We start from the raw sequence: 10,583 nt of genomic DNA on the forward strand, positions 1-10,583 counted from the left end.
CGAGGTTTTTCAATCTCAGGGGCCGCCTTGGGTCCCTGTGATTCCTCTTCATCCTGAATGGCCATCGTCACCTGCCCGGGTTTAGATTTTCCCTTCATGGAAATGCTGTAGCATTCCCTGGCAGCGAGCTGATCGCCCTTGATAGTGCAGACCCCTGTTGAAGTAGGGAACTTCATGGCGAGGTGCCGGACGAACGTGATAGCTTCGAAAGCAACGAGCGTAGGTCGGCCCAAAATTGCATTGTAGGCAGTGGAGCAGTCAATGACTACGAATTCGAGTAGTTTGGACACTGTTCGGGACTCGTCCCCTAGGGTGATCACCAGCTCAATCGTTCCTATCGCTGCTGACCCTTCTCCTGAAAAACCATATAGCATCATCGAGGTTGCCTTCAGCTCGGAGACGGTCAGACCCATTTTTTCTAAGGTGGAACGGAATAGGAGGTTCACCGAGCTCCCATTGTCCACTAACACTCTCCTTACTCTCCAGTTGGCGAGCTGGACTGCTACGACCAAGGGATCGTTATGAGGGAATTGGACATGTCTCGCGTCTTCCTCCGTGAAAGTGATCGGTTGTTTCTCTAATCTTTGTTGTTTTGATTGACGCTGTTCCGGGACAAACTCCCCTCCATTGTGGGTCTTCAACTCATTTATGTACCTCTTCTGGGCGCCTCTGCTCGTGCCAGCCATGTGTGGTCCTCCAGAGATGGTGGAAATCTCTCCCTCGACCACGGGGGGAAGGACGTCCTGATCTACTCGAGGTCCAGGTTGACTGGCTGGGATCTCCGGAGCGGGTCGACTTGTCGGGACCCTGTTTCGCGAGTATTGCGCCAACGGACCTGCTCAGATGAGAGTCTCGATTTCATCTTTGAGGTGCCTGCAGTCGTCGGTATTGTGCCCGACGTCGTTATGAAAACGGCAGAATTTGGAAGCGTCTCTCTTTCCCTTAGGGTGCTTTATTGGCTCCGGTCTTTTCCAGGGGACTCGCGTAGCGTTGGCCAGGAAAATATTCTCTCTGGTTTGGGTGAGCTCGGTATACGTTGTGAACACGGGCTTGAATTTATCCACGGACTTATTCTTCTTTTGACCGTGCTGGATGTTTTCACCATTCCCTTTTCTTTTGCCGCCACCGGGCTGGTTACTCTGCGTGACGTCGGGAGTCGCTACTACGATTTCTGTTCCCATCCCAGCGGGCTTCTCGAGGACCTGGCTGGTCCCCGCGGCTGACTAGTCAAATCAATAAAATAGAAAGAAAACAAATGTTATTTAATGGTATTCAATTGTAATTGTTGTACCCTGAAACACGAGCTCAATTATCTAGCTCGGGGTACAGATGGCTCGAAATAAATAAATGTGGCAAGATTTTGGAGATATTTCGTTAACTCCGGACCAAACAACTCGAGGTTGTGTCATTGAGTCCAGAACAGTCAAGGATCTTCCAAACCGTTAGAGATGCAAATAACAGAGATCGAGGTACCTAGCATCTAGATCGTCTGCATCAAGCTCGAGCATTATCTAAGTCAAGCCATCATGTTCCAGTCATATCACGCTCGAGAATGGCATCTAGCTCGAGGTGGTTCAACGATGCACATGGAAGAATCCCTACAGACTCAGATGCCTGATATGCGCAATAAATGCACGTAATCGTTATATACATTTATTGATTGATGTAAATGGCAATAGGCTTAATTAGGATATTTAAATGTCCATTAATTTGGGAAGTTACCCAATATTGTATGTTTCCATTTATAGTACGGTTACCCAATATTATCCATCATAATTCTCTATAAATACAAGGGGAATGGACAATAAAAGGGATCGACATTCTGTATGCAAAAACTCTGTTGAAATTGTCATAAACAATTTCATCTAGGGTTCCTAAACAGATCAATAATAGTGACTCATGGACTAGGTGGATTTTAACCACTGAACCATGTAAATTGTGTGTGTGTTGATATTTATTTACATTCAGTGTAATGTAAGCTTAATCTCTCTATTTCGCATTTCTAAATCCCCTGTTGATGAAAAACTGCGTCAACAAATTGGTGCTTTCATTGAGAGCAAATTAAGCTTGAAATCTTGCATGATATTCAACCGAACAATCATCATGGTGGTTACTCATTCCATGCGCGACAATGAAACAGAGACGTTGATGATCATGGAGGTTACCATACGGCCATTCCCACAGGGGAAGGTACGTCTGCACAACGCCATTCTGGAAAATGACACATGGACCAAGACGATGCTGGAAGTTTGGCATCACGTCCTTGAACCCAAATCCGGGGTACCTGACCGCCATTGAAATGGAGAATGCTCAGCTTAGAAGCCATCCGCCCAAGATAATAGGCAAATTGAAGAGGTTTTAGCTCGAGTACCCCCTCCTGCAACCAATGAAAATGTCAGAAGGAGGTCAAGTGGGTCTCACAGGTCATGGTCCCACAGGAATATTCAACCTAATGTAAGTTGTTCCATCAGAACAGTAACACCGAGCTCTGTGCCTTCTGAACAAACTCCTATGAACAAACCTCCTGCTAATAACCGCAGGAATGGACAAGCGGCTCACACTCACAGAAATCAGCCTGGCTAGGCAGGGCAAGCTAAGACCACATGAAGAAGGGCAGAGATCCCTGTGAATCCACCAGCGCCTTAGCCAGCCACTTAGGTACCACGTAATAACTTCGTGTTGCCACCAACTCGGGAAATCGAAGTAGATAATGGGTGAACCAATTTGGTCCGCCCAGATGGGACACGGATTTCTTCACTAATAAGGCATCCTCCCCCGCCTATTAGTCATCCAACACCACCATGCCCACAGAGGAATGCTTCAAGGTGCAGCAATGAAATGAGACATTTTATACATGCAGAAGACACATATGCCTCGCGATATCGCGCTAATTATCCAGCTCCTTGACCTCAACCACGAGTAGTAAGTGTAACGCCCCAACTCCAGGGACCGTTACGGTGTGCCTTATAAACAGTGCTAAACTCGCTAACCGAGTTATTTGGCCAAAATCGTGTAACTAAGTGTGATTAGCGGTTTAGGGATTAAAAATTTTGGTTAAGATGTAACGTTTCATTAGAATGTTTAATATATATGCTGGGATCCCAAAACTATATTTTCAGAGTCTATTACAAGAAAATATTTACAACAGGTCGTTCTATGCGGCAAAACAGGGTTTAACCCTAGTTCCTCTTTAAACCTCGGTCGTGGTGGACGAGCAGCTGCATATGTACACGTCATCCCCTAAGCTCTCCAACTCAAGGATGGTCCAGCTTTCTTTTGCCTTTACCTACACCACATAGCACCCGTGAGCCGAAGCCCAGCAAGAAAACACAATATAACATGATATAATATCAACAGTGATTGTATTAATTATTCAGGACTAACAGTCCAAACAAATAGGTGACTATCACAAAAGTCACAAATATGGGGACAGCACCCTTTAGCCATGTGATGATAGGATCACCAGGGCTTAACTGATATCAAAAGTCACTAATATGGGAACAGCACCCTTTAGCCATGTGACGATAGGATCACCAGGGCTTAACAAATGAGTGAGCATCTTACTAGCTTCAACAGGATAGGTGCATGGTGATTGGTCACCAACATAACCTTCCTCCCGACTCTAGAGTCATAATCGTGGAACAGCGTTCCCTAGCCATGTGACAGACAGTCACCGGGGCCCTACGCCCTGGCTCTCAGTAACTAGTCTCAGACTAACCAAGCGCTTATAAGTTCATCGTCTTTAGGGTCGGTCCAGCATTAATGCCATAGAGCCATTCAATGCTGATATCGATTAGATCTAATCTTCATTTGGCTCGGCGTTCTTGACGCTATGCCATCTCTGACTCTTCGGTCAGTAAAACACAACTAGTGTTCAACTCATTGTGAACTTGACTAATAAATCACGGCTTCACAGATGGATCTAACACCATTGCCGAATCTGACTAATAAGTCAGTGCCATACACAAGTAAGCCATGCCACCAAACATCTATCACATGTCCAATATCCATAAACAAGGTATTCAGCATGCTTACTTAACAAGTACTAGCACAATTAGGACCATGCACGAACACAGAGGCTCAAGCTCTGAACGATATCATACTCAGCATACAAAGCATGTCCTAATCACATGTTTCTCGTGCATCACATGCATTATATTTAACAACCCAACATGCGCCAATAATAGCCATGCATGTCACGTTTAATAATCAACCAACATGCATCAAGAATAGCCATGCATGTCACATATACACAGGGTGCAGTTTTCTTACCTCAGATTCGAGCTAGAATAATTAAAAGAACGACCCTTGAGAACGATCAACTTTTAGTCCTTTAGCAGTCACCTATTCATAACCAAAATATAGGATACCATCAATAAAAATGATCAACATAGGTTCCCAAACCAATATCTAGCCTCCGGGACATCAATCCACACTTAACCGAGTAGTAGGATCGACCCCGAGGCCTAAAGCTAGCATCCCCAAGTCAAAAACCCATTTCTGGCCAAAAATGCCTCTATGGGCTGCGGCTCACCACAGCCATGCCACGGCTCACCCTCAGACAGAGGCAAAACCTCCCCAGAAATCAACATAGGCCGCGGCTCACCATAGCCATGCCGTGGCCCTTTACGCAAAACAGCAAACAACAACCTTTCTTCCCCTGCGTTTTTCCTCGAAACCAAACTTCCAAACCAGTCCCAAACCTCATTCAAACACTCACTCCAACCCCTAAACATCATCTATATCAAACCCTCATCAAAACCCAAGGCAAACACCAATCAAAACTTCCATTAATCCAAACTTTCCATCAAGAAATCACAAACTAAAACTTAAATCAAAACAGAGTAAAACCAGAGATTCCATGGCTGAAACTTACCTCAAATTTGGGATTAAACCCTCTTCAATGGTTGAACTAAGTTTCTAAGCTCCCACCTTTGATCTCCTAGCTTGTTGCCTCGGTTTGGGTTCTCAAAATTCAAAGGAAAATGAAGGGAAGAGCATGTACGGGAGAGAAAGAAGGAGATGAGGATGATGCTCTATTTTTGTTCTGAATTTCTACAGCCTTGAAAGTCAATATAAATCCAAACCAAATGACCTAAATGCCCCTAGGTCATTAAAAATTTCTAAAGCCTTCCCAAGGGTAAAACCGTCCTTTCCCGCTTATCTCGTTAATTATAATTAGCACCCTCAAAGTCCCGCTATTCTCAATATTCTCAAATGCCAATAAATCATATCTCATTACCCTTTAATTCCCGGTAATGTTCTAATCATCGAAATGACCCCGAGACTCACCCCGAGCCCCGAACTTAAACCCGTTATGACTAGACCGAACACTTACATTTCATGATCGTCTCATGCCGAATAGCTCGAACCAATCCACCTTATGATGTGGCTATATTAACTAATCACAACCATGCACCCAAAATACACAATTACGCCCTCAGCGGCCAAATTACCAAAATACCCTTATAATAAAAAATACACCCATATGCACGCATTTACCACCATATAAAAATATAATTCACATAAACATGCATATGATCATTAAATAGCATCATAACTCAATTATGGCCCTCCCGGCCTCCTAATCAAGGTCCTAACCCTTATTAGGAAATTCGGGGCATTACAACTATCCCCTTCGTGGATGGTAGTTACTGGACAGAGAACCAGCGCGGGGGCAGGACCTGGAATACCCGTAACACGAATTCTCATAGGCACAAAAATGATCTGAAAAATCAGTTGAGTTCAGCTCAAAGCTTGCGCTCCAATCCACTGTCTGACCTGCGTGGTCATTTAAACGCGCAAAGAGGACAGTCAGCTCGCTATGATGATTTGAGCTATACTAAGACCAGGGGAGATCATTCTATCGTGTGTGACTATGAGAACATCCCATCTAACCGAGATCAAGCTTGGAGGGACAATAACCCACCTAACACGCACAATAGGATGGGAGATGGTAACCAGCTCCCAAATAACCTAGATACATAGGATCCAACCCTCGAACGGCTGGCCCTATTGGAGAAGCAAATGAAGAGGCTCTCGTCTGAGAAAAATATAGATGATTATGATTCTGATGAGGAGCTTGAGCCTTTTTCCCCTCATATCACAGCAGATTTGTATCCTGTTGGCTTCAAGATTCCAACTATGCCCACATATAACGGAAGCACCGATTCGTCCAACCACATTGGGACCTTCATCACTCTGATGATGGTCCACAATGGGAATGTAGACCTGCGGTGTGTTCTATTCCCAGCTACATTGACCAGACCAGCCAAGCTATGGTTCAAAAAATATAAGAAACATTCAATCACCTCCTAGAAAAAGCAGTCCTCTGAGTTCAAGAGACAGTTCCGAGCTACAAAAGAGGTTCGAGTAGAGGCCGAATCACTAGCCAACATTAAGCAACAGCCCGATGAGTCCCTGAAGGCCTACCTCAATTGATTTACTAATGTAGCGGCCCGAGCTAGAGACGCCGATGATAGTGCCAAGCTCATGGCCAAGAGAACAAGAATCATTGTAGGAAAAGATCTAAGGAAGAAGCTCCAAAGGAAAGGAGTGAAAAGTGTAGATTAATTCTTAGCTCGAGCTCAAGAATGGATAGATATAGAAGAGGCGGAATCTGTTATTGCAGGAACCAACCAGACCCTTGTTCAGCCCGCTGGAGTGGTGGTGGATGCTGTAGCTACGGCTCAACCCGCCACCCAGAATAACCAGGCGGGGGGTAATAAACGAAAAGGGAATCGTGAGGGCGACCAGAGTGGGCCTAAGAATAATAAGTCCGAGGAGAAATATACCTCCATCTACACCGCCTATACCGATCTAACAGATATGCGAAAGCAATCTATTTAGCTAATTATATTCGCCTTCCATGGAAGAAGCCAAAACTTGAAAGGCATCAAAGGGCAAAGAGAGACCCAACTAAATTCTATCGATACCATAATGATATCAGCCACAACACAGACGATTGTCGTCAGTTAAAGGATGAGATCGAGACTCTCATTTGGGCTAGACCGTTAGCCAAATACGCTCAAAACAGGGTAGCTTACAACCAACCGGCGTGGCAGAACCCTCAACCAACTCTAGGTAACCAAGTCAATCCAGCACAAGCTCAACCAGCTCATGGAAATCAGATCATCCCTCCCCCTGTTGAAGTGAGGTACATATTCACCATTGCAAGCAGACCTCATGTGGCAGGACACAAGCAATGGAGCCCATAAGAGATATATCCGAGAGCTGAAAACACATGATGGCACCAATTTTTTTCTAGAGAAAAGGTTATCAAAAGAACAATGATTGTATAAACAACCAATCACTTTTACGGAAGAAGACACTAGCTGTAATGCCCCAAATTTCATAATAAGGTTTAGGACCTTGATTAGGAGGCTGGGAGGGCCATAATTGATTTATTATGATATTAAATGATTATATGCATGTTTATGTGAATTATATTATTATATGATGATAAATGCATGCATATGGGTCCACATTTAATTCTAAGGGCATTTTGGTAATTTTGCCCGTTGAGGGCGTGATTGTGTATTTTCATGCATGTGGGTGAATTATAAATAATACCACATTATGTGTGGATTGGCTCGAGCCACTCGGCATGAGACGATCATGGAATGCAAGTTTTTGATCTAGTCATAACGGGATTAAGTTCGGGCTCAGAGTGAGTCTCGGGGTTATTTGGTGATTAGAACGTTGCCGGGAATTAAAGGGTAACAGGATATGAATTATTGTTATTTGAGAATATTGAGAATAGAGGGAATTGGAGGGTGTTAACTATAATTAACGAAATAGGCGGGAAAGGACGATTTTACCCTTGGGAGTCTTTAGAAGCCTTTATTTGACCTAGGGGCAAAATGGTCTTTTCACCCCTAAGATATATATCAGCCCTTTGAGTTTAGAAGGCTATGGAATTGTAGAAAATAGAGCATCATCCTCATCTCCCTCCCTCACCTGTACACCATTTCTCCTCCTTCTTCCTTTCAATTTTTGAGAGCCAATTTGAGGTAATAAGCTAGGAGATCAAAGGTGGGAGCTTAGAAACTTAGTTCATCCATTGAAGAGGATTTAAATCAAGCTTGAGGTAAGAAATTCAGCCATGAAAGTCTTGTTATACCCTATTTTTCTAATAAGTTTTAATTTGAGGATTTTGATGTGTTAGTTGGGAATTAATGGAAGTTCTTGAATTTGGTTGCTTGGGTTTTGATGGTGTGTTGTAGATGAAGTTTAGGGGTTGAATTGGATGTTTGGATTAGAGCTGTAAATGTGGGCCGGGCCGGCCCACATTTTCGTGCCTCCGATAAATTCGGGCCGGGCCGGGCCGACCCATTTTTGAAAGAGAAGGCCCAGCACGGCCCGGCCCATGTCGTGCCGTGCTTGTGCGTGTCGGGCCCAAGTCGGGCCAGCCCACTTTCCTCATTCGGGCCGGCCCACTTTCTATATTCGGGCCCAAATTTGGGCCTACTTTATTTTTGCCAAAAAATGTGAGGATGGAGAATTGAACCCTCCACCTCCTCTTTAACCATCAATAGACTTACCACCAAACCAAATACATTTCTTTGTTTAAATTATAATTTTAGATATTTTTATATACTTTTTAACAATATTTTACACAAAATTATATCAAAGATAATTATTAGAATTTTAATACTTACTAATAAATGCTAAAAAATTTAACTCACAAATCTTAAAATAAATTAATATAATTATAAAAATATAAACATTGAGAAAAATAAGACTTCTATTATCATTTTAATTTATTAATAATTGACAAATAAAAATTTATTATGATTATTAATGTCAAAATATCGGGTTTTTTATCGTGTCGTGCTTTCGGGCTAGTTTGTTCATGCTTTCGTGTCGTGCATTCGGGCTTGTCGTACCGTGCCGTGCTCAGGCCCATGTTGTGTCGTGCCATGCCAATTTTCAATTCGTGTCGTGCCTGGCCCAGGCCCATATTTTTTCATGCCGTGTTGTGCTCGTGCCTCCCGGGCTTGTGCCGGTTTTGTGCCGTGCTCAAAAGCCCGGCCTGTATTTACAGCTCTAGTTTGGATGATGTTTGGGATTGGTTTGGAGGCTTGGTTTCAGGGGGAATCGCAAGGAGGGAAACCAGAAAAGTTTCTGGTCTGCTGATGGCGCCCCAGCACTAGTGCATTTTCCAGCAAGCCTATCTTTGGGCTCGGGAGGACTTTTAAGGCTCGGGGGTTGGTTCCTTTACCTCGTTTGGGTAGATTGAGAGTCTCGAGAGTGTGGGATGGATCCTGGGAGTGAGGTTTTAGATTATAAACCTTTTTATGATTTATTTTATTGATGGGATTCCATATTTGGTTATGACTAGGTGACCGCTAAAGGATCAAAGGATTGATCGTTCTCAAGGGTTGTTCTTTTACTAATTCTTGCTCGAACCCGAGGTAAGAAAACGCACCCCATATGTGTCATGCATGGTTATTCTTGATGCATGTTGGATGTTTAAATGTGAATATTGATAGCATATTGAATGCTTAGCAATCTTGCTCATGTGGATATGGTTATTATTGAGGCATGCTGAGTGATTAAGTGTGATGCATATGATGCACGAGAAACATGTGATTAGGGCATGCCATGAATATTGACTGTGAGATTGATCAGAGCTTGAGTCTCTGTGTTTGTGCATGATCATAACTGTGCTAGCAACTGTTAAGTAAGCATGTTGAATGCCCTAAGTTTGAATATACGACATATGACATATGCTTGGTAACATTGCTTACTTGTGCATGGTACTGAATAATTAGTCAGATTTGGCAAAGGTGCCAATATCAACTGTGAAGCTGGGACTTATTAGTCAAGTTCGGCAGTGGTACTGGGCACTGGTCACACAGTGCTGACTCATAAGTCAGGACGGCCTTAGCGTGTTCAACGTAAGCCAATAAAGATTAGATCTAATCGACATCTGCATTAAATGACTCATGAGAGCATTAATGCCGGACCGACCTCAAGTTCGATGAAAACTAAAAGTGCTTGTGTGACTTACCCAGTAGTCACTCATCTGTTTAAGCTAGTGACTACCCATCAGTCACTCATCTGATAGAGCCATTGCAGGAAAGCCCAGGTAACGGTTTCGTTACATGGCTATGGGCACCGAGCCCCATAGTGACTTACTTGTCAGTCACTCATTATGGTTTAACAGAACATCAAAGTGATATTCACTCATCTGTTCAGGGCTATAAGCTTTGTATGATCATTCTGATCATCATTTGCATGGCTTTGGGAACTGAGCCCCGTAGTGACTTGCTTGTCGGTCACTCAGTATGGTTTACCAGAACCTCAAGTGTTAAATCACTCATCTGATTAGGATTTACTTGATAGTCATCCAATCAGGAGGGCAAGATTTCTTCTCCTAGATTCCCCCGCATTGTTTAAATTTATTTGCATGCTTGAATAAAGCTATGTTTTCTAGGCATGCCAAATATGATTTGATATCATGATATGACTGTTCATGAGCATATTGAGTTTTCTTGCTGGGCTTCGGCTCACGGGTGCTATGTGGTGCAGGTAAAGGCAAAAGAAAGCTGGACCATCCTTGAGTTGGAGAGCTTAGG

The sequence above is a fragment of the Humulus lupulus genome, chromosome 2 (genome assembly GCF_963169125.1).
Source record: "Humulus lupulus chromosome 2, drHumLupu1.1, whole genome shotgun sequence".
Lineage (NCBI taxonomy): Eukaryota > Viridiplantae > Streptophyta > Magnoliopsida > Rosales > Cannabaceae > Humulus > Humulus lupulus.